Raw genomic sequence first — 27,382 nt, 5'->3', positions numbered from 1 at the left:
CAATGAGCAGATGATGGTGTGTAAGTAGAAATACTGGTGTACAAAAGAGCAGCAAAGTAAATAAAAACAATATGGGGATGAGGTAGGTAGATTGGGTGGGCAATTTACAGATGGACTATGTACAGCTGCAGCGATTGGTTAGCTGCTCAGATAGCTGATGTTTAAAGTTAGTGAGGGAAATGTAAGTCTCCAGCTTCAGCAATTTTTCAATTCGTTCCAGTCACTGGCAGCAGAGAACTGTAAGGAAAGGCGGCCAAAGGGGGTGTTGGCTTTGGGGTTGACCAGTGAGATATACCTGCTGGAGCGTGTGCTACGGGTGGGTGTTGTTATCGTGACCAGTGAGCTGAGATAAGTCAGAGCTTTACCTAGCATAGACTTATAGATGACCTGGACGAATATGTAGCGAGGGCCAGCCGACTAGAGCATACAGGTCGCAATGGTGGGTGGTATAAGGGGCTTTGGTATCAGAGTCGTGTGTATAGGTGGCAGGGAAGTCAGCCTCAGGAGAGTCAAACGGAGTGTAAATGGAGTCTTTTAATATAAGTCCACTTAACATGCTCCAAACACTAAATACGTACAGACATAAACGAACATGGATACGAGGACCCGTCGCGCACCTATACAACACTTGACATAAAACAATCTCTGACAAAGACATGAGGGGAAACAAAGGGTTAAATACACAACAGGTAATGAATGGGATTGAAAACAGGTGTGTGGGAAGACAAGACAAAACCAACGGAAAATGAAAAATGGATCAATGATGGCTAGAAGGCCGGTAAGGTCGCCCGCCGAGCACCGCCCGAACAAGGAGGGGCAACAACTTCGGCAGAAGTCGTGACAGTACCCCCCCCCCCCCCTGACGCGCGGCTCTGGAGACGGTGGAATTCTTTTAACATGGAAGGATCTAACACGTCCTCCACCGGAACCCAGAATTTCTCCTCCGGACTGTACCCCTCCCAGTCCACGAGGTACTGAAGGCCCCTCGCCCGACGTCTCAAATCCAAAATGGATCGAACAGAGCACACCGGGACGCCCTCGATGTCTAGAGGAAGCGGAGGAACATCACGTACTTCAGCCACCACCGGCCTGAGGAGAGACACATGGAACGAGGGGTTAATACGGTAATGAGTGGGCAGTTGTAATCTATAACATACCTCGTTCACTCTCCTCAGGACTTTAAATGTCCAGGGGACAGGGTCAATGATGGTGTGTGGGAAGACAAGACAAAACCAATGGAAAATGAAAAATGGATCGATGATGGCTAGAAGGCCGGTGACGTCGACCGCCGAGCACCGCCCGAACAAGGATAGGCAACGACGTGACAAAACAGATGGCACTGTGATAGACTACATCCAATTTGCTGAGTAGAGTATTGTAAGCTATTTTGTAGATGACATTGCCGAAGTCGAGGATTGGTAGTATAGACAGTTTTACTAGGGTAAGTTTGGCGGCGTGAGTGAAGGAGGCTTTGTTGCGAAATAGAAAGCCGATTCTAGATTTTATTTGGATTGGAGATATGATATGAGTCTGGAAGGAGAGTTTACAGTCTAGCCAGACACCTAGGTATTTGTAGTTGTCCACGTATTCTAGGTCAAAACCGTCCAGGGTAGTGATGCTAGTTGGGCGGGCAGGTGCGGGCAGCGAACGGTTGAAAAGCATGCCTTTGGTTTTACTAGCGTTTAAGAGCAGTTGGAGGCCATGGAAGAAGTGTTGTATGGCATTCAAGATTGTTTGGAGGTTTGTTAGCACAGTGTCCAAAGAAGGGCCAGATGTATACAGAATGGTGTCGTCTGCATAGAGGTGGATCAAAGAATCACCCGCAGCAAGAGCGACATCATTGATATATACAGAGAAAAGAGTCGGCTCGAGAATTGAACCCTGTGGTACCCCCATAGACTGCGCCAGAGTTCCGGAAAACAGGCCCTCCGATTTAACACACTGAACTCTATCAGAGAAGTAGTTGGTGAATCAGGCTAGGCAGTCATTTGAGAAACCAAGGCTATTCAGTCTGCTGATAAGAATACGGTGATTGACAGAGTCGAAAGCCTTGGCCAGGTCGATGAAGACGGCTGCACAGTACTGTCTTTTATCGATAGCGGTTATGATATTGTTTAGTACCTTGAGCGTGGCTGAGTACCATGCTCAGTACCAGTACCAGTCAAAAGTTTGGAAACACCTACTCATTCAAGGGTTTTTCTTTATTTTTACTATTTTCTACATTGTAGATTAATAGTGAAAATGTCAAAACTATGAAATAAAACATATGGAATCATGCAGCAACCAAAAAAGTGTTAAACAACGTCTTCAAAGTAGCCACCCTTTGCCTTGATGACAGCATTGCACACTCTTGGCATTCTCTCAACCAGCTTCATGAGGAATGCTTTTCCAACAGTCTTGAAGCACTTGTTGGCTGTTTTTCCTGAGCACTTCTTGGTTGCTTTTCCTTCACTCTGCGGTCCCACTCATCCTAAACCAACTCAATTGGGTTGAGGTCAGGTGATTGGGGAGGCCAGATCATCTGATGCAGCACTCCATCACTCTCCTTGGTCAAATAGCACATACACATCCTGGAGGCGGGTTTGAGTCATTGTCCTGTTGAAAAATATATGATAGTCCCACTAAGCGCATACCACATGGGATGGCGTATTGATGCAGAATGCTGTGGTAGCCATGCTGGTTAAGTGTGCCTTGAATTCTAAATAAATCACCAACAGTGTCACTTGCAAAGCACCCCCACACCATCAAATCAAATTAAATCAAATGTTATTTGTCACATGCGCCGAATACAACAAGTGAAAACCTTGCATGTGCTGAAATGCTTACTTACAAGCCCTTAACCAACAATGCAGTTTTAAGAAAAAGAAGTGTTAAGTAAAAAATAGAAGTAACAAATAATTAAAGAGCAGCAGTAAAATAACAAAAGTGAGGCTATATACAGGAGGTACCGGTACAGAGTCAATATGCAGGGGGCACTGGTTAGTCGAGGTAATTGAGGTAATATGTATATGTAGGTAGAGTTACAGTGACTATGTATAGATAATAACAGAGAGTAGCTGCGGCAGAGTAATCAATATTCTGGGTAGCCCTTTGATTCAGCTGTTCAGGAGCCTTATGGATTGGGGGTTAAAGCTGTTTAGAAGTCTTTTGGACCTAGACTTGGCGCTCCGGTACCGCTCGCCGTGCGGTAGCAGAGAAAACAGTCTATGATTAGGGTGGCTGGAGTATTTGACAATTTTTAGGGCCTTCCTCTGACACCGCCTGATATAGAGGTCCTGGATGGCAGGAAGCTTGGCCCCAATGATGTACTGGGCCGTACGCGCTACCCTCTGTAGTGCCTTGTGGTTGGAGGCTGAGCAGTTGCCATACCAGGCAATGATGCAACCATGCTCTCGATGGTGCCGTTGTAGAACTTTTTGAGGATCTTAGGACCCATGACAAATCTTTTCAGTCTCCTGAGGGGGGAATAGGCTTTGTCGTGCCCTCTTCACGACTGTCCTGGTGTGTTTAGACCATGATAGGTTTGTTGGTGATGTGGACACCAAGGAACTTGAAGCTCTCAACCTGCTCCACTACAGTCCCGACGATGAGAATGGGGGCGTGCTCGGTCCTACTTTTCCTGTATTCCACAATCATCTCCTTTGTCTTGATCATGTTGAGAGAGGGTTTGTTGTCCTGGCACCACACGGCCAGGACTCTGACCTCCTCCCTATAGGCTGTCTCATCATTGTCAGTGATCAGGTCTACCACTGTTGTGTCATCAGCAAACTTAATGATGGTGTTGGAGTCATGTCTGGCCATGCAGTCATAAGTGAACAGGGAGTACTCCTCTGAACAGTCGATGTTGAGATGTGTCTGTTACTTGGACTCTGTGAAGCATTTATTTGGGCTGCAATCTGAGGTGCAGTTCACTCTAATGTACGTATTCTCTGCAGCAGAGGTAACTCTGGGTCTTCCTTTCCTGTGTCCTCATGAGAGCCATTTTCATCAAAGCGCTGATGGTTTTTGTGACTGCACTTGAAGAAACTTTCCGGATTGACTGACATTCATGTCATACAGTAATGATGGACTGTTGTTTCTCTTTGCTTATTTGAGTGGTTCTTGCCATAATATGGACTTGGTCTTTTACCAAATAGGGCTATCTTCTGTATACCACCTCTACCTTGTCACAACACAACTGATTGGCTCAAACACATTAAGGAAAGAAATTCCACAAATTAACTTTTATCAAAGCACACATGTTAATTGAAATGCATTCCAGGTTACTACCTCATGAAGCTAGTTGAGATAACGCCAAGAGTATGCAGAGCTGTCATCAAGGCAAAGGGTGGATGATTTGAAGAATCTCAAATATAAAATATATTTTGATTTGTTTAACAATTTTTTGGTTACTACATGATTCCATACATGTTATTTTATAGTTTTGATTTCTTCACTATTATTCTACAATGTAGAAAATAGTAAAAATAAAGAAAAACCCTTGAATGAGTAGGTGTGCCCAAACTTTTGACTGGTACTATATATATTCCAGAGAGGTGAGAGAAAATCTGCAAATGCGTTTGGTGTCAAAGACATGTTCTTATATGGTCTGTCTGAATTCACAAGCCTCTTTTGACCTCCCGTTTATTAACAAAGTATTTTTTACCTATCACCATATAATCTGAATTTCACAATTTACATGCGTGGGTTTCAGGCGTGGAGAGTCAGAGTTGGCCAATCTTCAGACAATTGGAATTCACACAAGCCAGGGTTTCCACAAGATGTCAATGTGTCAGAAATCCATGTGTATGAATTCATAGATCTAAGTCACATGAGCTGATAGTGCCCTCAAGCTGTAGCAAAGATTGTAAACACTGTTCAACTGGATCGTTGAGTATGGAGCCTACATTATAATGAATGACTGCCATAAATCTGTCTAGAGGGTTTAGTCTGCAAAATATTTGCTCATAGTTCCACATAGACTACAACTTGTGAATATTACTATTTATTAATAAAAAAAAAGTTCCAAAACACATGTAAAAAGAGCACATTTGGGAAGAATGGCCTTTGATTCAAATCTCATACATTGATTTTATTATGGTGCATAAGGAACAAAAACAATGCTTTAAAGCTATTGATTGATTGATTGAAGTCTACTACCCTAAAAAAATGTTATAATTGTATAACTTTATAAGACATTTAAATGACCCGATAGGTAGACAATAAGACATGAAATCATTGACTTACTTTTGGAACTCTGGAGTGGTGTTCATGCAGTGAAGGACAACAAGGGCAGTCAGAGAAAACAAGAACATCTCTCCATCTCTTCAACTGCAGATGAAACATACGAAGGGTCCCTGGAGAATCAATAGCACTGACCACTGTAAAGAAAAACAAAAGTGCAATACAACTGCCATTTGAATCAATTATCTACTATATGATCTAATTACCTGTCTTAAGAAAAAAAACATTCATAATTGAACTATTTGCCAAAAACATATCCAGGCAATAACTTTAAAAGTCCTAACAAAATAGACCGAATCTCAATACAAAATTTGAAAGAATATGTACCCCACTGAAAAAGACAGCAATTCTTACTGTATGGCCACTTGTTTGGGCCATGGATTAATGAAATTATGGCTACCTTGGGCAAACACAGTATATGTACAAGGAAATAATGAACTAGAGACAAATGAGACTTTGGGGTAAATTACGCATTTCGGGTTCATCAGGGATTTACATAGGTTGCATAAAATGGGGTCATTTACGAAGTGCTTCTCAAGTCACATTCGTGTGTTAAGCAATGTGTGGGCCAATATGGTTTATACAATGTAGGCTACATTATTGCACATACAGGATAGGCCTACTCTCTATTTTGTTTGACCTAATTTCAGATTGAACACATTATATACCTAGGCTATAAATGATGTGTGTTTTTTTTGTTGTAAGAAGAAGTTGCATGTCTTAAAGAAATTATTAACTGTGCCAATCATCAAACAGGCCTAATGGGCATTACATGTGCTTGCACATTTCTTCCAGCAGAGAGGGCCAAATTCAAATTTACAGTATGCAAACAACAAACTATAATTTTCAGTGTAGTTTATAGGCTGTGCTACAATGATGCAAGATAGGTTATGTGTGGGGACAACACATGATCTATTTGATTACAAACTATTCAAATATGTCAGGAAAAGTAGTTTCCTTGCTTATATTCGGTTTGTATCATTACACTTGATAGGGTGGCTTTAATATTTAATGAATGGGAAGTCACTCAATGCGCACAGAGAAAGGGTATTGGTGTAATAAGGAAATCACAGCAGAAATTGAACTTTGGCAGCTGTGAACAAGAACAGGCAAATAAACACATACCGTAATATTATTGGGATTGAGGTCTCTGTATACATACAGTTGAAGTCGGAAGTTTACATACACTTAGGTTGGAGTCATTAAAACTTGTTTATCAACCACTCCACTAATTTCTTGTTAACAAACTACAGATTTGGCAAGTCGGTTAGGACATCTACTTTGTGCATGACACAAGTAATTTATCCAACAATTGTTTACAGACAGATTATTTGTACACAATTCCAGTGTGTCAGAAGTTTACATACACTAAATTGACTGTGCCTTTAAACAGCTTGGAAAATTCCAGAAAATTATGTCATGGCTTTAGAAGCTTCTGATGGGCTAATTGATATCATTTGAGTCAATTGAGTCAAGGCCTACCTTCAAACTCAGTCCCGTGCTTGACATCATGGAAAAATCAAAAGAAATCAGCCAAGACCTCAGAAGAAAAATTGTAGAGTCTGGTTCATCCTTGGGAGCAATTTCCAAATGCCTGAAGGTACCACGTTCATCTGTACAAACAATAGTACGCAAGTATAAACACCATGGGACCACGCAGCCGTCATACCGCTCAGGAAGGAGATGAACGTACTTTGGTGCAAAAAGTGCAAATCAATCCCAGAACAACAGCAAATGACCTTGTGAAGATGCTGGAGGAAACAGGTACAAAAGTATCTATATCCACAGTAAAACAAGTCCTATATCGACATAACCTGAAAGGAAGGAAGAAGCCACTGCTCCAAAACCGCCATAAAAAAGCCAGACTATGGTTTGCAACTGCACATGGGGAATAAGATTGTACTTTTTGGAGAAATGTCCTCTGGTCTGATGACACAAAAGTAGAACTGTTTGGCTATAATGGCCATCGTTATGTTTGGAGGAAAAATGGGGAGGCTTGCAAGCCGAAGAACACCATCCCAACCGTGAAGCACGGGGGTGGCAACATCATGTTGTGGGGGTGCTTTGCTGCAGGAGGGACTGGTGCACTTCACAACATAGATGGCATCATGAGGAAGGACAATTATGTGGATATATTGAAGCAACATCTCAAGACATCAGTCAGGAAGTTAAAGCCTGGTCGCAAATGAGTCTTCCAAATGAACAATGACCCCAAGCATACTTCCAAAGTTGCGGCAAAATGGCTTAAGGATAACAAGGTCAAGGTATTGGAGTGGCCATCACAAAGCCCTGACCTCAATCCTATAGAAAAATGTGTGAGCAGAACTGAAAAAGTGTGTGTGAGCAAGGAGGCCTACAAACCTGACCCAGTTAGACCAGCTCTGTCAGGAGGAATGGGCCAAAATTCACCCAACTTATTGTGGGAAGCTTGTGGAAGGCTACCCGAAAAGTTTGACCCAAGTTAAACAATTTGAAGGCAATCATACCAAATACTAAATGAGTGTATGTAAACTTCTGACCCACTGGGAATGCAATGAAAGAAATAAAAGCTGAAATAAATAATTATCTATACTATTATTCTGACATTTCAGATTCTTAAAATAAAGTGGTGATCCTAACTGACCTAAGACAGGGAATTTTTACTACGATTAAATGTCAGGAATTGTGAAAAACTGAGTTTAACTGTATTTGGCTAAAATGTATGTAAACGTCTGACTTCACGTGTACATGAGGGAACTGAGGAGAGATCATAACCATCAAATTTGGATTGTGATCTTTAGGAAATGTCATTGGACCTGGAAAATGGAGATATGCATTGTTGATCTATCAAAACACTATTACATAACACAATACCCAGAAGTGAGCCAGAAATAATTTGAGCTACAAAATGTCCGTCCCTGTTCCATCCTGTGTGTTATCATTGTTGGATAATCTTTCATTTGGTTTGTAAAGGACTTACTGGCATCTGTTTTTATGTGCAATCTAAACTTTATACCCCAATCCAGGCCCACGTTATTATAATTGCTGAAGCAGAAGCAACTACAAAAGTAAGAGGTGATACACCTCTGTCCAGACAAAGCAATGTGCACCTTGTCTGTCCCTTGTTAATTGGTCTCTATTAACCTCACCCTGTAATTCATTCTACCCCTTTGTTGGGAAAATGGGTACTTTGTTCAAGGAAGGCTGTGTTTACTGGAAACAATTGGACCTCTTCCAGTTGCATCATTCAATAACTCAGCAGCCAAAATGACAGAAACCAGAAAATGATACACACACAGCTCCTCTGTTCATCAAAATCTACTTCTTAGTTTACCTTAATGGGAATATAAATGTATTAATATTATGGGCTAATTATGGTTTCCATGTCTGTATTGATGCTGAATTAACATTGAATTTTGTTCAATGTACAGTATAGGCATATGAGGCTACTTTGTACAAGATTATTATTATTTGATGACTTTTTTGTGTGGCTCTGTTATTGCTTTAAGGAAGCTGAATCAGGTGTAATGGTGTAGCGGTTTTTTTGTGTTTATAGTAAATATTTTCTAAACTCTATTTTCTTAAAACTGCATTGTTGGTTAAGGGCTTGTAAGTAAACATTTCACGGTAAGGCGCATGCGACACGTAAAATTGTATTTGTCTGTAGCCTATTTTGAAACCAAAGGAGAGGATGTGAGAGCCATGTCTGACAACACCCAAGCCTTTGTCCCAGCCTAGTCAAACAAGCCTTGGTCTCAGCCTAGTCAAACAAGCCTTGGTCTCAGCCTAGTCAAACAAGCCTTGGTCCCAGCCTAGTCAAACAAGCCTTGGTCCCAGCTTAGTCAAACAAGTGACCACTGGCCATGTACCAAAGGACAAGCTGATCTGGCCATACTGGGGTCCAGCCATTATGAAAACTTCTGAGACGAATACTTTCCCATTTACTATACATAATTTGAAAATCACATCCAATGATATAGGCCAAGCTATAGCAAAAGTGAACTTAGTAAAACATTATTGAAGTTTAAAAACAGCCGGAATTGAAAGTACTATTGTTGATGATGGTATTTGTTTTACTCATGTAGCTATAGGCCTATTCAAAATAGCTGAGAATGTTACGAAGGTGGGCGATATACTGTGGTTCAGTTGGCTAAATTGTTTATGTTTATTGTTGTACATTCTGTACTCACTTATCTATTTATTTTGTTTTAAATCGTCAGTAACTTCCGCAGGTAAGAAATACTGTTTGCGATCCACGAGCTTCAAGCCACTATTGCCGCGTTCAAAACAACTGGGAACTCGGAATTCAGAAATCTCCAACTTCCGACTTCAGTGCGTTCAAGAAGACTGGGAAATCAGGGGGGAAAATGCTCCGACTGGGGAACGTTCAATTCAATTCAATGGGCTTTATTGGCATGGGAAACATATGTTAACATTGCCAAAGCAAGTGAAGTAGATAATATACAAAAGTTAAATAAACAATAAAAATGAACAGTAAACATTACACTCACAGAAGTTCCAAAAGAATAAAGACATTACAAATGTCATATTATGTATATATACAGTGTTGTAACGATGTGCAAATTGTTAAAGTACAAAAGGTGTTTGTTTACAATGGTGTTTGTTCTTCACTAGAAAATGGCAACAGGTCACAAATCTTGCTGCTGTGGTGGCACACTGTGGTATTTCAACCAGTAGATATGGGAGTTTATCAAAATCGGATTTGTTTTCAAATTCTTTGTGGATCTGTGTAATCAGGGGAAATATGTGTCTCTAATATGGTCATACATTTGGCAGGAGGTTAGGAAGTCCACCTCATTTTGTGGGCAGTGTACACATTGCCTGTCTTCTCTTGAGATCCAGGTCTGCCTACTGCAGCCTTGCTCAATAGCAAGGCTATGCTCACTGAGTCTGTACAGAGTCAAAGCTTTCTTAAGTTTTGGTCAGTCACAGTGGTCAGGTATTCTGCCAATGTGTAGTCTCTGTTTAGGGCCAAATATAATTCTAGTTTGTTCAGTTGTTTTGTTAATTCTTTCCAATGTGTCAAGTTATTATATTTTTGTCTAATTGTGTTCATCCAACTCCGGAGCTCGGACCTCTTTCTTAGAGCTCCGACTTTCCGATCTGAAGATCGCTGACGTCATTATTTGACCGCGTATTTTCCGAGTTCCCAGTTTCTTGAGTGCACCATGAATGAGCGACATCTCTGATGCTGCGTTGATATGCTAGTCGGAACAAGGCAACTCGGAAATGTACGACTCGCTAACTGGTTTTAGTTATACACGTACCGCATTCAACCAATTAGCAAGTCGTAAAGTTTCCGAGTTTCCTAGTTCCGACTAGCAATTGAACGCGGCAGGAGTATCCCACTGTGTGACATACCGAGTGACGACAGCAGAGGAAATATCTGCTTGCAAGATGGCGGCGTCTATCAGGAAGTGAAGGAAACAACTGAAAATAAAAGTTGGACCAAATTCCTTGTTTTGGTCCATTTAAAGCAATAATTCGATTGAAAACATAACTGCGAACGGATCTTGTATTCAGAATAAGAAACACATTCGTGGTAAGTTTAATTTCAGCTTTTCGTAAAGCGTAAACGACACATCGTCAGCTAACCTTAGCTATCAATCCCCTGCTCGATCGACTCAAGACTTCTCAAGCAGCTTGAGCAACATAGTTAGCTTGGTAGCCAGGCAAGCTAATAGTCGTCGCACTTCGATAGCATCTATTTGTTTAGCTAGCTAACGTTGGTGAACGTGTAGCTAAGTGGTATTTAACGTTATTTCGAATGCTACTGAAAGATTGCTGTCAAATGTATGTTTTTGTTTTGTAGTTTTCAATCTTCGTTTAACTATCGTTATGTCTACCCAACCGCTAATGCTAGTTAGCTACGCTTTTGGTACTAACTAGTTATCTCAGAGAGCACCTTGGCTTGGCTAGTGGTAGCTAGCTAGCTATCTCTGCCTTTGTACCAAAGATTTCCCCTAAATATTTTTGTACTGCTTAGCCTAGCTAGTTCCCGGCATTGTAGCGACATGATTTGTCATCAAAGCAACTTTATTTTATTTATCGGACATGCATTTAAAGACAACTTTAACTATATTTGCTAGATATCTGGAAAGTATTTGAAATAACTATAGTAGCTAGAAAGCGAACGTTAAGGCTTGTGTTTACACGAAGTCTATGGTATTGTTGGCTATTACGCTAACCATACATGTAAAGCCTTTACTTTACTAAAGAACTGCGTTCGTTTTTTAAAATTAAGTGGCTAGCTAGGTATTGCGTATTTGAATGATCATCGGTTGAACCTTTCGTTATGTAGATAACAGAATACACAACAGGTTTTCCACATTGAAAGTATACCTTTTTCTCATAGTGATATTGATAGCCCTCACATCCCCGCTTTCTTTCCTAATCCTTTCTGAATCAGTGGACAGTGTGACCAGCTTTTCTTTTAATGTAAACTTTGGAACTCTAATTCACATTACATTTAACATCTCTCTTTTCATAGCTAGTACTTTTGATAGGTTGGATATAAAGTAGTCAACCATATCCCAATAGAATATATATGGATAAGGCTCAGATGGAAAACAGACGTTTTAGAATTGATTTCAATTTGTTACATGCAAACCCACACAGAATTATGGAGTTGTGAGGTGCATGATAAATCACTGGCAGTCAAAGGCAAGGCAGCACATCGCTTGTTTGGCTGAAAGACATTTCTATGTGAATGTGGCATGTTTAGGGCCATAGGCACTAGCAGGCATATGGACTCTAGTCACAATGCAGTTCCAGACCTGTCTGCAGGGCTTTTTCTGGCTCAAAAGGGGGCTTAGGTAATGGGTGTGGTCGGAGCAGCTGAATTTTAGAGGCCCCCCCCCATCTTGGTAACACATTGCAAATTTGTGGAGCTGAGGGAAAATGTTGCCTTTTTAAGCTCATTCCCTGCCATTCTACATATTCTATCAAAGAAAATGTTGCTGTTTTAAAGAACATTTCCTGCAATTCTATGCATTTTGCTTTGGCTAATGCTGTTTTCTTTTGCTCTAACATAGTAACAAAATCTGCTAAATTCATTATTTGTGATTGTTAGTTCTCAAAGATCATATTATAAAAAAAATATAAAGATCCCATTATCATCTACATACTCTCTATCTGGCTTTAGTCGTTTAAGTTTATACTGAAAGCATTTTTCCATCCCTAATTTTGATAAAACATTTTTACCCTGTTTGGACTTGTGAAGAGGGGAAATGTTGACACATGCATTGTGCTGAAGCTTTATGTGTGTTATGAGAGGGGAGTGGGGAAGAGCAGGAGGCGATGCATGTGTCATTGTAGCTTGCCTGGATTGTAGATCACTGACAGCTGTGAGGAGGCATTGACCCCTTAAGCTTTAGTCCTGCTTGTCTGAGTATTATGTGCAACTGCAGTGTAACTTTATAGGCCTAGCTGTAGAAATGTTAGCTCTTGTGTCTGCCTGGCATGATACCACAAGTGTTTTTTATGGCTGGCAGTTGAGATTCTCTTGATTCCTTGTAGGCACAAGTAAGGATAATTGCTCATGAAGAAATCAAATGACCGTTCTCTTACAAATCTGTAGCCACTTCACAATTTCTTCCCAGCAGAGTACAATTGCCTTCGATGCCTGCAGGCTAGTCAGGGAAAATGCTAACGTTGGCACAGGTTGCCATGATAGTTTTTCCATGGTCATTTCCCCTAGTGAGGGATGCTATTTGCTGATTGCCAGTTGAATATGCTGTGTTACTGAGCTTCCTGTTTATCCACCATGGCCGAGGGGAGCGAGATAGAGAAGGGTTAGAAATTCATGACATCAAGGCCAATGACCACCTCTCTCGCTCCCCACGGCTACTGGAGCTTAATGGCAACACACAGGCTCTTTAACTATCATGCAGGAATATGTCTACTGAATGAAAACCACAAGCTTCCCCCCTCTCCTTGCTGGCGGCAGTGCACCCCAGAGCTCGATCAATAGACAGCTGTTCACTTCCTGACATGAGTTGACATAAAGTCAGGAGTGTAATAAAAAAATGAAAAAAACTCTACTCCACTGTTCTTATTTTGTCACATCCGGTGAAAAATAGGTATTGACAAAAGCAAATGGATCTTACATAAATAATAAATGCTAAAAGTTGACTTCTTTGTATTGAACATACAGTGGGGCAAAAAGTATTTAGTCAGCCACCAATTGTGCAAGTTCTCCCACTTAAAAAGATGAGAGGCCTGTCATTTTCATCATAGGTACACTTCAACTATGACAGACAAAATGAGGGAAAAAAATCCAGAAAATCACATTGTAGGATTTTTTATGAATTTATTTGCAAATTATGGTGGAAAATAAGTATTTGGTCAATATAAAAAGTTTATCTCAATACTTTGTTATATACCCTTTGTTGGCAATGACAGAGGTCAAACGTTTTCTGTCTTCACAAGGTTTTCACACACTGTTGCTGGTATTTTGGCCCATTCCTCCATGTAGATCTCCTCTAGAGCAGTGATGTTTTGGGGCTGTTGCTGGGCAACACGGACTTTCAACTCCCTACAAAGATTTTCTATGGGGTTGAGATCGGGAGACTGGCTAGGCCACTCCAGGACCTTGAAATGCTTCTTACGAAGCCACTCCTTTGTTGCCCGGGCGGTGTGTTTGGGATCATTGTCATGCTGAAAGACCCAGCCACGTTTCATCTTCAATGCCCTTGCTGATGGGAGGTTTTCACTCAAAATCTCACGATACATGGCCCCATTCATTCTTTCCTTTACACGGATCAGTCGTCCTGGTCCCTTTGCAGAAAAACAGCCCCAAAGCATGATGTTTCCACCCCCATGCTTCAAAGTAGGTATGGTGTTCTTTGGATGCAACTCAGCATTCTTTGTCCTCCAAATACGACGAGTTGAGTTTTTACTAAAAAGTTATATTTTGGTTTCATCTGACCATATGACATGAATCTTCTTCTGGATCATCCAAATGCTCTCTAGCAAACTTCAGACGGACCTGGACATGTACTGGCTTAAGCAGGGGGACACATCTGGCACTGCAGGATTTGAGTCCCTGGCGGCGTAGTGTGTTACTGATGGTAGGCTTTGTTACTTTGGTCCCCGCTCTCTGCAGGTCATTCACTAGGTCCCCCCGTGTGGTTCTGGGATTTTTGCTCACCGTTCTTGTGATCATTTTGACCCCCATGGGGTGAGATCTTGCGTGGAGCCCCAGATCGAAGGAGATTATCAGTGGTCTTGTGTGTCTTCCATTTCCTAATAATTGCTCCCACAGTTGATTTCTTCAAACCAAGCTGCTTACCTATTGCAGATTCAGTCTTCCCAGCCTGGTGCAGGTCTACAATTTTGTTTCTGGTGTCCTTTGACAGCTCTTTGGTCTTGGCCATAGTGGAGTTTGGAGTGTGACTGTTTGAGGTTGTGGACAGGTGTCTTTTATACTGATAACAAGTTCAAACAGGTGCCATTAATACAGGTAACGAGTGGAGGACAGAGGAGCCTCTTAAAGAAGAAGTTACAGGTCTGTGAGAGCCAGATATCTTGCTTGTTTGTAGGTGACCAAATACTTATTTTCCACCATAATTTGCAAATAAATTCATAAAAAATCCTACAATGTGACTTTCTGGATTTTTTTTTCTCCAATTTTGTCTGTCATAGTTGAAGTGTACCTATGATGAAAATTACAGGCCTCTCTCATCTTTTTCAGTGGGAGAACTTGCACAATTGGTGGCTGACTAAATACTTTTTTGCCCCACTGTACAAACTAACATTTAGGCTTCCATAGGATGTAGTTCTAGGATGTAGTTCTAGATAATCTTATGTTTATAAATGTATTATAACCAAAATACCAATGCTCATTAATGTGTTGCTGCTAGGCTGAGTGAGTTGATCCACAGCCTTGCTTCCGGTCACTGTGCCTCAGTGTGGGGGTGCTACTCTACTGCTCCCCCTCCCCTGCGTCAGCAAGTGCACTCCAGCGCTACCCTTTCTGCCAGAGCTCTGAAGGGCACAAGGCTCTGTTGTTGAGCGCAGCAGGGACAAGGAGCAGGGCGTGTGATTTAATGCACCCAAACAGCGCTCTCTTTTTTACAGTCAGCTCACTGCTTCCCCTGACATGGACTTTTTGTGCTGTGCTACCACCACTCTTTCCCCTCAATCCAGAGCTAGTGATAAATCTAATTTATAGCTTCTGGGCCGATTGGAGCAAGAGTGAAAATGTAGAGTGGAGGAGGAGCAGAGAGAGGTGGGGGGGAGTTAGCAATGGGTAATGGGTTTGACTGTTCCTGTCTTTCCTGGACTCTGGCCTTCATTAGGTAGGCTTATGGTTCATGTATTAAACATGAGCTGGTAGAGCCATGGTTCTTGCAGGAAAAAGGGCACACTGTTCCAACTACACAGTCTGAGGCGACACATATAGCCTTTTATGGTTGGCTATGTTATATGTGTGTCTCGGCCAGATGAGCCATTCTGAAGATGATTAAAATGCAGAAGAGGGTGCTCAATGCTGTGCCTTTCAGTAGGCTGAGGAGTGTCAACATCCTTCTCTGGAAAAGCAAATGTTCTAATTTCAACATGGAACTAATCCAGCAAGGAAATATTAGGGCAATATTAACAACCACATTAATGGATGAAGATGATTCTGTCATTGTCCAAGCTAGCCTAGGTTGTGGGTAGTGAAATGTAAGATTTCTATTTTAAAACATACCAAGCTGCAAATCTGGTACTTATGAAGTAGGCTACCTGGAAATGTATTCATAGCATAAGTAATATTTGTATTCATAAATAATAAAAAGTGTGTTTTGCATCTACTCAGAGCATTCCCACGAGTAACTACAGAAATAGATGATTAGCTGCCATTTCTGAATTTCTTATCAATTATGTGTGTAAAAACTGCAGAGCTTGGCTGTTTCATTAGTAGTTCATTAATGGAGAAAGATTAGACACTGAGGTATCGAGTGTAGTGTTGCTGGTTGAGAGGATGGTATTTATTGTGTGCATGGTTTCAGTCAACTCGTTTGGAAGTATAACCTGGTCCCGGATCTCTGTGCTTTATCTTTATCCTCTGCGTGACAACGACAGACACTCAAGTTGTCTTAAGGAGAACTCACCAGACCAATTTTTGTTTATATTATTTTGTTTTGCTTGCCTTGCATGGGTAGATTTTGCAATCAACACCTCAGTCTATTCCTCACATCCTCCTCCCCAATCCGAACACGCACCTATCACAAAGTTACGCTCAGCACGTCCGGTGCCAGCTTCCGTTGTTGACAAAACGTGTTTTACTAGCCTGAGTTACAAACCTATGCACCACCATTCATTTTTTTTAACTTTGTGATTTTTTACAAACATTCAAATTAATTGTATGTTTGGTGTAGACTTACCTTGGCCTGACGGTTTTTGATAGCCGTGTAATTCTCTCTCGGACAAGTTGAGAATTCCCTGTCAAGTAGAGAGACACTGAAGCCCAGCTAGCCTTGCTTGCCTCGAATGGAGGATGCTAACAAATGTTTTCAACACTGCAGGAGCTGTGTTTATTTTTGCTTTATTCTGGAACAATGTAGACTGCCTGGACTTTCAATGTAGCAACTGTTTGCTTGCAGAGGACTACAAGGGAGAAGTGGCTGCTTTTAGCAAACAAGTAGCGAACTTACACAAGCTACTGGGGATTCCATGCCTGCCTACTTTTCTCATCTTCCCCGTTAGCCAGACGCCGCTCTGGCCTGGTGGAAGTGCCGCCGCCGTTTTCCGGTCCGGGCTTACCTTTCCAGGGCCTCCTTGGCGAAGGTAAGCCCGGACCCAGGCGAGAAACTGCTTTGTGGTGCCTTCTTACCTGAGGGCTTCAGATTCTAGATCGGACCCAGAGGTACCTGCGCCTTCGTCCTCTGTTCTGTCTCCAGTGGCTTCTACCTCGGGTTCTCCTGCCCATTCATCATCCACGATGGATACTACAGCTGGCTCAGGTCCATCGGGCCCACCGGCCTTCGTTCCTCAGGGGGTTTGCGAAACCACTCGAGACGAAGAATAGCCGGACCTCTTCGGCCATTGCACCAGCTGTTGTCATTGGCAGCTTCTAAGGTAAAATACACCTCTGTTCCCTGGACAAAAACCCTGTGTTAACTTGGAGCACAAGTACAGGACATCACAAGGCTGCTTCCGACCGTTTTGCGACCGCTGCCGGGAGCTGACGCTGTTGTAGTCCATGTGAGGTCAAATGTCATTAAGAGGGCTAGCTCGGAACTGCTGAAAAATGATTTTAAATCATGGATTTTTGCTTTCAAAGATTCCAAAAAGCAGCCAATTATTTCATGTCCGGTACCATCGGTGTGAAAGATTCAGTAGGCTTCTGGCATTACACACCTGGCTAAAATATTACTGTAGCTCAGTTGGAATAACTTTTATAGGTAACTTTGACACCTTCTGGAAACCGAATATGCTCTACAGAAATGATGGAGTCCATCCAAATCATCTTGTCTCCTGGACTCTGGACACATTTTGAAGGCTGCGTTGAGACTGACTTATCAACGACCCAAGCCCAGATCAGTAATCCCTACCATTGTGTCTCTGAGTGGTAGTAATCCTGCATCAAATGTAAATTCTCCTAGGGGCGTTGGCAGTCACAATGTAAGTAACCTAATTTGCACCCCCTCAAACTCTCCTGAATGCCTCTACAGCTATTGTATACACTGAACCATAATTATACTGTTAGCACTGAGACTGTGTGCCCTAGTAGGAATTCAACTGTGGTCACCTCACCCTGCACTATCAGCTAAGCATCCCAGAAAAGTGCTAAAAATAGCCCACATTAACATATTTAGCATAAGAAAAAAGGTTAATTAAATCAATAAATTACTACTAACAGATGATTCATATTCAGACATATTCCTATTCTGATCTCTGAAACTTACTTAGAAAATACCTTTTGATACAGTGGTAGCGATGCATGGCTATAACATCTACAGAAAAGACAGAAATGCCCTTGGTGGCAGTGTTGCGGCCTATACAGAGCTGAAGTAAAATGGCTACAGGTTCACCTGCCGCACATAAAGCCCGTTCTTGTGGGAAGCTGCTATAAACCACCAAGTGCTAAATCTGTATCTGGACAATACACTATATATCGACTGGTCAATAAGCTGTTGGTAGACTGAGATTTTCTTTAGTCGAGCAGTTGCATATTTATATTTTTTTCTCCCCGTGGTGCACAAGACACCTGTGATTTGCACCTGTCTCTGTGGAGACCACGGGGATGGCACAGTCATCACTCTAAGACATGTGATACTGAACTTGTATGTGGTTATATTATGTAAAAAATAATGGTAACTCTAAATATTATTTTATAACAAATGAGCTTTCTCCCGCGTTGGATAACGCTGTTCTGAAACAATCTCTAGTGCCCTGTAGAATAGGTGCCTTTCCCTATGTTGCTATATGCATAATAGCAAAGTTAACCAGCATATTAAGATTGAGCAGCAGCAATGAGGAGGAAAACGCTCTTGCCGTAGCTTAATTTTCTAAGAAAATTGAGGTGAGACGAAACCCCAACTTAATTAGGTCTATAATCAATAGCCTAACTGTTAAATGTGCCCGGCTTTCAATATACAGTACCAGTCAAAAGTTTGTCTTTATATTTTCTACATTGTAGAATAATAGTGAAGACATCAAAACTATGAAATAACACATATGGATTCATGTAGAAACCAAAGAAGTGTTAAACAAATCAAGCAGCGTGAACCACTGCTTTTAATCATGGTTAAAGCAACCTGAAACATAACCGAATACAAACAGTGTAGCTATTCCCTCAGCAAGGCAATCAAACAAGCTAAGCATCAGTATAGAGACAAAGTAGAGTCGCAATTCAACAGCTCAGACACGAGACATGGTCTACAGTCAATCACGGACTACAAAAAGAAAACCAGCCCCGTCGCGGACACCGATGTCTTGCTCCCAGACCAACTAAACAACTTCTTTGCCCACTTTGAGGACAATACAGTGCCACTGACAAGGTCCGCTACCAAAACCTGCGGGCTCTCCTTCGCTGCAGCCAATGTGAGTAAAACATTTAAACGTGTTAACCCTCGCAGGCTGCCGCTCCTAGATGGCATCCCTAGCCATGTCATCAGAGCTTGCGCAGACCAGCTGACTGGTGTGTTTACGGACATATTCAATCGATCCCTATCCCAGTTTGCTGTTCCCGCATGCTTCAAGAGGGCCACCATTGTTCCTGTTCCCAAGGTAGCTAAGGTAACTGAAATAAACAACTATCGCCCTGTAGCACTCACTTCCGTCATCATGAAGTGCTTTGAGAGACCAGTCAAGGATCATATTACCTCCACCCTACCTGACACCCTAGATCCACTCCAATTTGCTTACCACCCCAATAGGTCCACAGACGACGCAATCCCACTGCACACTGCCCTAACCCATCTGGACAAGAGGAATACCTATGTAAGAATGCTGTTCATCGTTTACAGCTCAGCATTCAATACCATAGTACCCTCCAAATTCGTCATTAAGCTCGAGACCCTGGCTCTCGACCCCGCCCTGTGCATCTGGGCCCTGGACTTTCTGACGGGCCGTCCCCCAGGTGGTGAGGGTTGGAAATATCTCCACCCCCCTGATCCTCAACACTGGGGCCCCACACGGGTGCGTTCTCAGTCCTCTCCTGTACTCCCTATTCACCCATTACTGCGTGGCCATGCACGCCTCCAACTCAATCATCAAGTTTGCAGACAACACTACAGTGGTAGGCTTGATTACCAACAACAACGAGGCGGCCTACAGGGAGGAGGTGAGGGCCATTGAAGTGTAGTGTCAAAAACTGAAATGGTCCACCCACACAGACAGCAAGGTGAAAAAGGCGCAAGAGCGCCTCTTCAACCTCAGGAGGCTGAAGAAATTTGGCTTGTCACAAAAAACACTCACAAACTTTTACAGATGCATAATCGAGAGCATCCTGTCGGGCTGTATCACCGCCTGGTACAGCAACTGCTCCGTCCACAACCGTAAGGCTCTCCAGAGGGTAGTGAGGTCTGCACAACGTATCACCGGGGGAAAACTACCTGCCCTCCATGACACCTACACCACCCGGTGTCACAGGAAGGCCAAAAAGATCATCAAGGACAACAACCACCCGAGCCACTGCCTGTTCACCCCGCTATCATCCAGAAGGCGAGGTCAGTACAGGTGCATCAAAGCTGGGACCGAGAGACTGAAAAAGTGCTTCTGTCTCAAGGCCATCAGACTGTTAAACAACCATCACTAACATTGAGTGGCTGCTGCCAACATACAGACTCATTCTCTAGCCACTTTAATAATTAATAATTGGATGTAATAAATGTATCACTAGTCACTTAAACAATTCCACTTTATATAATGTTTACATACCCTACATTATTCATGTCATATGTTCAGTGGGGAGAACAAGTATTTGATACACTGCCGATTTTGCAGGTTTTCCTACTTACAAAGCATGTGAAGGTCTGTAATTTGTATCATAGGTATACTTCAACTGTGAGAGACTGAATCTAAAACAAAAATCCAGAATCACATTGTATGATTTTTAAGTAATTAATTTGCATTTTATTGCATGACATAAATATTTAATTACCTACCAACCAGCAAGAATTCCAGCTCTCACAGATCTGTTCGTTTTTCTTTAAGAAGCCCTCCTGTTCTCCACTCATTACCTGTATTAACTGCACCTGTTTGAACTCATTACCTGTATAAAAGACACCTGTCCACACACTCAATCAAACAGACTCCAACCTCTCCACAATGGCCAAGACCAGAGAGCTGTGTAAGGACATCAGGGTTAAATTGTAGACCTGCACAAGGCTGGGATGGGCTACAGGACAATAGGCGAGCAGCTTGGTGAGAAGGCAACAACTGTTGGGGCAATTATTAGAAAATGGAAGAAGTTCAAGATGACGGTCAATCACCCTCGGTCTGGGGCTCCATGCAAGATCTCACCTCGTGGGGCATCAATGATCATGAGGAAGGTGAGGGATCAACCCAGAACTACACGGCAAGACCTGGTCAATGACCCGAAGAGAGCTGGGACCACAGTCTCAAAGAAAACCATTAGTAACACACTATGCCGTCATGGATTAAAATCCTGCAGCGCACGCAAGGTCCCCGTGCTCAAGCCAGTGCATGTCCAGGCCCGTCTGAAGTTTGTCTGCAAAGGGGACAGGGCGACTGCACCGTATTGAGGGGAGGATGGATGGGGCCGTGTATCGCGAGATCTTGGCCAACAACCTCCTTCCCTCAGTAAGAGCATTGAAGATGGGTCGTGGCTGGGTCTTCCAGCATGACAACGACCCGAAACACACAGCCAGGGCAACTAAGGAGTGGCTCCGTAAGAAGCATCTCAAGGTCCTGGAGTGGCCTAGCCAGTCTCCAGACCTGAACCCAGTAGAAAATCTTTGGAGGGAGCTGAAAGTCCGTTTTGCCCAGCGACAGCCCCGAAACCTGAAGGATCTGGAGAAGGTCTGTATGGAGGAGTGGGCCAAAATCCCTGCTGCAGTGTGTGCAAACCTGGTCAAGAACTACAGGAAACGTATGATCTCTGTAATTGCAAACAAAGATTTCTGTACCAAATATTAAGTTCTGCTTTTCTGATGTATCAAATACGTACGTCATGCAATAAAATGCAAAATAATTACCTAATCATACAATGTGATTTTCTGGATTTTTGTTTTAGATTCCGTCTCTCACAGTTGAAGTGTACCTATGATAAAAATTACAGACCTCTACATGCTTTGTAAGTAGGAAACTGCCCATTTTGCAGGTTATCAAATACTTGTTCTCCCCACTGTATATACTGTACTCTATACCATCTACTGCATCTTGCCTATGCCGTTCGGCCATCGCTCATCCATATATTTATATGTACATATTCTTATTCATTCCTTTACACTTGTGCGTATAAGGTAGTTGTGAAATTGTTAGACTACTTGTTAGATATTACTGCATGGTCGGAACTAGAAGCACAAGCATTTCGCTACACTCACATTAACATCTGCTAAACATGTGTATGTGACCAATAAGATTTGATTTTACCTGAAATTATTTTCCAACAGTCTTGAAGGAGTTCCCACATATGCAAAGCACTTGTTGGCTGCTTTTCCTTCACTCTGCTGTCCAACTCTTCCCAAACCTTCTCAATTGGGTTGAGGTCTGGTGATTGTGGAGGCCAGGTCATCTGATGCAGCACTCCATCACTCTCCTTCTTGGTAAAATAGCCCCTACACAGCCTGGAGTTGTGTTGGGTCATTGTCCTGTTGAAAAACAAATGATAGTCCCACTAAGCGCAAACTTTATGGGATGGCGTATTGCTGCTGAATGCTATGGTAGCCATGCTGGTTAAGTGTGCCTTGAATTCTAAATAAATCACTGACAGTATCACCAGCAAAGCACCCCCACACCATCACACCTCCATGCTTCACAGTGGGAACCACACATGCGGAGCTCATCCGTTCACCTACTCTGCGTCAAATTTGTACTCATCAGACCGAAGGACAGATATCACCGGTCTGTCCATTGCTCATGTTTCTTGGCCCAAGCAAGTCTCTTCTTCATATTGGTGTCCTTTTAATATTGGTTTCTTTGCAGCAATTTGACCATGAAGGCCTGATTCAAACACATTCTCCCATGAACAGCTGATGTTGAGATGTGTGTTACTCGAACTCTCTGAAGGGTTTATTTGGGCTGCAATTTCTGAGGCTGGTAACTCTAATGACCTTATCCTCTGCAGCAGAGGTAATTCTGGGTCTTCCTTTCCTGTGGCGGTCTTCATGAGAGCCAGTTTCATCATAGCACTTGATGTTTTTATCAACTGCATTTGAAGAAACTTTCAAAGTTCTTGCCATTTTCCGGATTGACTGACCTTCATGTCTTAAAGTAATCATGGACTGTTGTTTCTCTTTGCCAATTGGAGCTGTTCTTGCCATAATATGGACTTGTTCTTTTACCAAATAGGGTTATCTTCTGTGTATCACCCCTACCTTGTCACAATACAGCTGATTGGCTCAAATGTGTTAAGATGGAAAGAAATTGCACAAATTAACTTTTAACAAGGCACACCAGTTAATTGAATTGCATTCCAGATGACTACCTCGTGAAGCTGGTCGAGAGAATGCTAAGAGTGTGCAACGCTGTCATCAAGGCAAAGGGTGGCTACTTTGAAGAATCTTAAATATAAAATATATTTAGATTTGTTTATCACTTCTTTGGTTTCTACATGATTCCGTGTGTTATATCATAGTTTTGATATCTTCACTATTAATCTACAATGTAGAAAATAGTAAAAAATTAAAAACCCTTGAATGAGTAGGTGTTTCCGAACTTTTGACTGGTACTGTATATTTAATGAAATAAGACCGATCTTGCATCTGTTGCCTGTTTGAGTGTTTGTTTAATGCAAAATGTCAGGGAAAGCAATTTCATAGATAATACAATATTTTGCTATTAGGTAATAAAGGCGTACAGATATTTTTGCATTAGAACAGGCTGGTATTACTTAATGTATTTAGTGTTTACACTGTTCCAAACAGGCAGAAAAATAATATTGTAATCTAACAGCACCTGTTTGTGTCATGCACGCAGCTCTCGCTCCTATACCCTCTTTTTCTTGATCTCCTTATTGTTATTATCATCATCATTATAATAATAATAATAATAGGTAATTATTAGTAGGCTTTGCCACAGGAGATGCTAGAGCGCGAGGGGATAAGGACATCCCAGATGGCCAAACCCTCCCCTAACCCAGTAGCTAAGCTGGGGAGAAGTCTGCTCATAATAAAATGCTGCTCTGCCTTCTTAACAAGGCAGGTCCTACAAGCCCTAGTTTTGTCGCACCTGGACTACTGTCCAGTCGTGTGGTAAGGTGCCACACAGAGGGACTTAGAAAAATTACAATTGGAAGCACGGCTGGCCCTTAAATGTACACAGAGAACTAACATTGGCTCAAAGTAGAGGAGAGATTGACTTCATCACTATTAAGTTTTGACATGCTGAATGCACCGAGCTGTCTGTTTTTGAACTATACTGAACAAAAATATAAACGCAACATGTAAAGGGTTGGTTTCATGGGCTGAAATAAAAGATTTTGATATGTTCCATGCTCACAAAAGCTTATTTCTATAACATTTTGTGCACAAATTTTACATCCCTGTTAGAGTATTTCACTGTTGCATGATAATCCATCCACCTAACAGGTGTGGCATATTAAGAAGCTGATTAAACAGCATGATCATGCACCTTGTGCTGGGGGACAATAAACGGCCACTCTGAAATGTGCAGTTTTGTAACCTGACACAATGCCACAGTTGGCATGCTGACAGCAGAAATGTCCACCCAGGCTGTTACCAGAGAATTAAATTTATATTTCTCTACTATAAGCTGCTGTTTTAGAACATTTTGCCAAGCGTCCAACCGGCCTCAGAAAAGCAGAACATGTGTAACCACGCCAGCACAGGACCTCCACATCCAGCTTCTTCACCTGCGGGATCGTCTGAGACCAGCTACCTAGACAGCTGTAATAATCTGTAATAATGCCCTTTTTGTGGAGGGAAACTACAGTGCCTTGCGAAAGTATTCGGCCCCCTTGAACTTTGACCTTTTGCCACATTTCAGGCTTCAAACATAAAGATATAAAACTGTATTTTTTTTGTGAAGAATCAACAACAAGTGGGACACAATCATGAAGTAGAACGACATTTATTGGATATTTCAAACTTTTTTTAACAAATCAAAAACTGAAAAATTGGGCGTGCAAAATTATTCAGCCCCTTTACTTTCAGTGCAGCAAACTCTCTCCAGAAGTTCAGTGAGGATCTCTGAATGATCCAATGTTGACCTAAATTACTAATGATGATAAATACAATCCACCTGTGTGTAATCAAGTCTCCGTATAAATGCACCTGCACTGTGATAGTCTCAGAGGTCCGTTAAAAGCGCAGAGAGCATCATGAAGAACAAGGAACACACCAGGCAGGTCCGAGATACTGTTGTGAAGAAGTTTAAAGCCGGATTTGGATACAAAAAGATTTCCCAAGCTTTAAACATCCCAAGGAGCACTGTGCAAGCGATAATATTGAAATGGAAGGAGTATCAGACCACTGCAAATCTACCAAGACCTGGCCGTCCCTCTAAACTTTCAGCTCATACAAGGAGAAGACTGATCAGAGATGCAGCCAAGAGGCCCATGATCACTCTGGATGAACTGCAGAGATCTACAGCTGAGGTGGGAGACTCTGTCCATAGGACAACAATCAGTCGTATATTGCACAAATCTTGCCTTTATGGAAGAGTGGCAAGAAGAAAGCCATTTCTTAAAGATATCCATAAAAAGTGTTGTTTAAAGTTTGCCACAAGCCACCTGGGAGACACACCAAACATGTGGAAGAAGGTGCTCTGGTCAGATGAAACCAAAATTGAACTTTTTGGCAACAGTGCAAAACGTTATGTTTGGCGTAAAAGCAACACAGCTGAACACACCATCCCCACTGTCAAACATGGTGGTGGCAGCATCATGGTTTGGGCCTGCTTTTCTTCTGCAGGGACAGGGAAGATGGTTAAAATTGATGGGAAGATGGATGGAGCCAAATACAAGACCATTCTGGAAGAAAACCTGATGGTGTCTGCAAAAGACCTGGGACTGGGACGGAGATTTGTCTTCCAACAAGACAATGATCCAAAACATAAAGCAAAATCTACAAAGGAATGGTTCAAAAATAAACATATCCAGGTGTTAGAATGGCCAAGTCAAAGTCCAGACCTGAATCCAATCGAGAATCTGTGGAAAGAACTGAAAACTGCTGTTCACAAATGCTCTCCATCCAACCTCACGGAGCTCGAGCTGTTTTGCAAGGAGGAATGGGAAAAAATGTCAGTCTCTCAATGTGCAAAACTGATAGAGACATACCCCAAGCGACTTACAGCTGTAATCGCAGCAAAAGGTGGCGCTACAAAGTATTAACTTAAGGGGGCTGAATAATTTTGCACGCCCAATTTTTCAGTTTTTGATTTGTTAAAAAAGTTTGAAATATCCAATAAATGTTGTTCCACTTCATGATTGTGTCACACTTGTTGTTGATTCTTCACAAAAAATACAGTTTTATATCTTTATGTTTGAAGCCTGAAATGTGGCAAAAGGTCGCAAAGTTCAAGGGGGCCGAATACTTTCGCACGGCACTGTATTTCTGATTAGCTGGGCATGGCTCCCCAGTGGGTGGGCCTATGGCTCCCCAGTGGGTGGGCCTATGGCTCCCCAGTGGGTGGGCCTATGGCTCCCCAGTGGGTGGGCCTATGGCCAGTCATGTGAAATCCATCAATTCGGGGCTAATTCATTTATTTCAATTGACTAGTTTCCTTATTTGAACTTTAACTCAGTAAAATCGTTTATATATTTGTTCAGTATACTAGCACATAGCTCGGACACCCATGCATGCCACCAGAGGTCTATTCACAGTCCAGAACAGACTATGAGAGGCGCACAGTACCACATAGAGCCATAGCTACATGGAACTCTTATTTCACATCAAGTAATTGATGCAAGCAGTAGAATCAGATATAAAAAAAAAAACATTAAAATACACCTTATGGAACAGTGGGGACTGTGAAGAGACATGCACAGACATGCTTACATATACAAGTGATAAGACACGTACTCTACACACACCTACACAGGAATTTTGTAGATCTGTGGTAGTAGAGTAGTGGCCTGAGGGCACACACTTCATGTGTTATGTAATATTTTAAAATGTAGATAACTGCCTTAATGTTACTGGACCCCAGGAGGAGTAGCTGCTGCGTTGGCAACAGTTAATGGGGATTCTTAAAGAATACAAAATACAAATACGTTTGTCTTTTCACTTTGTAGGTAGCTAGAGTGGACAGGTGCTAAGGGGACTGATCTGGTTTCTGTTCTGCCCTCCGGAGCCCGACCTGTGACATTCTCTTTACTTCTCACCACTGGGGCCCACAGGGCAATCCCTTCTCAAACACACACTGACAGGCACGGAGCTATATGACACCACAGACGAGACAGTACGTCAAGATTTCTTGGGTAATATTATCTTCAAGATTCTAACTAAAAAAAATAAAACGATTCTCTGTGACTGTAATTCATCCTCTAAAAATATAGGATTGTAGAAGCTGTCACCACAAAGCT

At 42.1% G+C, this 27,382-nt stretch overlaps 1 protein-coding gene across 4 annotated transcripts in view; it reads left to right on the top strand.

The window, feature by feature from the left end:
* The first annotated feature begins 10,598 nt into the window (after positions 1 to 10,598).
* The window catches only part of LOC139380659 (protein strawberry notch homolog 2-like), a 105,151-nt gene continuing 88,367 nt past the window's right edge, over positions 10,599 to 27,382 (top strand). For 3 of the 4 annotated variants that reach the window (XM_071123860.1, XM_071123773.1, XM_071123690.1), the window contains exon 1: positions 10,606 to 10,765. The gene's annotated coding sequence lies outside the window, so the exon portion shown is untranslated. Of the gene's footprint in view, positions 10,766 to 27,382 lie in introns of all 4 variants that reach the window. The other variant, XM_071123606.1, reaches the window with a different exon arrangement.

This window comes from Oncorhynchus clarkii, chromosome 1, assembly GCF_045791955.1.
Source record: "Oncorhynchus clarkii lewisi isolate Uvic-CL-2024 chromosome 1, UVic_Ocla_1.0, whole genome shotgun sequence".
Classification (NCBI taxonomy): domain Eukaryota; kingdom Metazoa; phylum Chordata; class Actinopteri; order Salmoniformes; family Salmonidae; genus Oncorhynchus; species Oncorhynchus clarkii.
The sequence above is the reverse complement of the archived record's forward strand: the minus strand, read 5'-3'. Positions and strand labels throughout refer to the sequence as shown.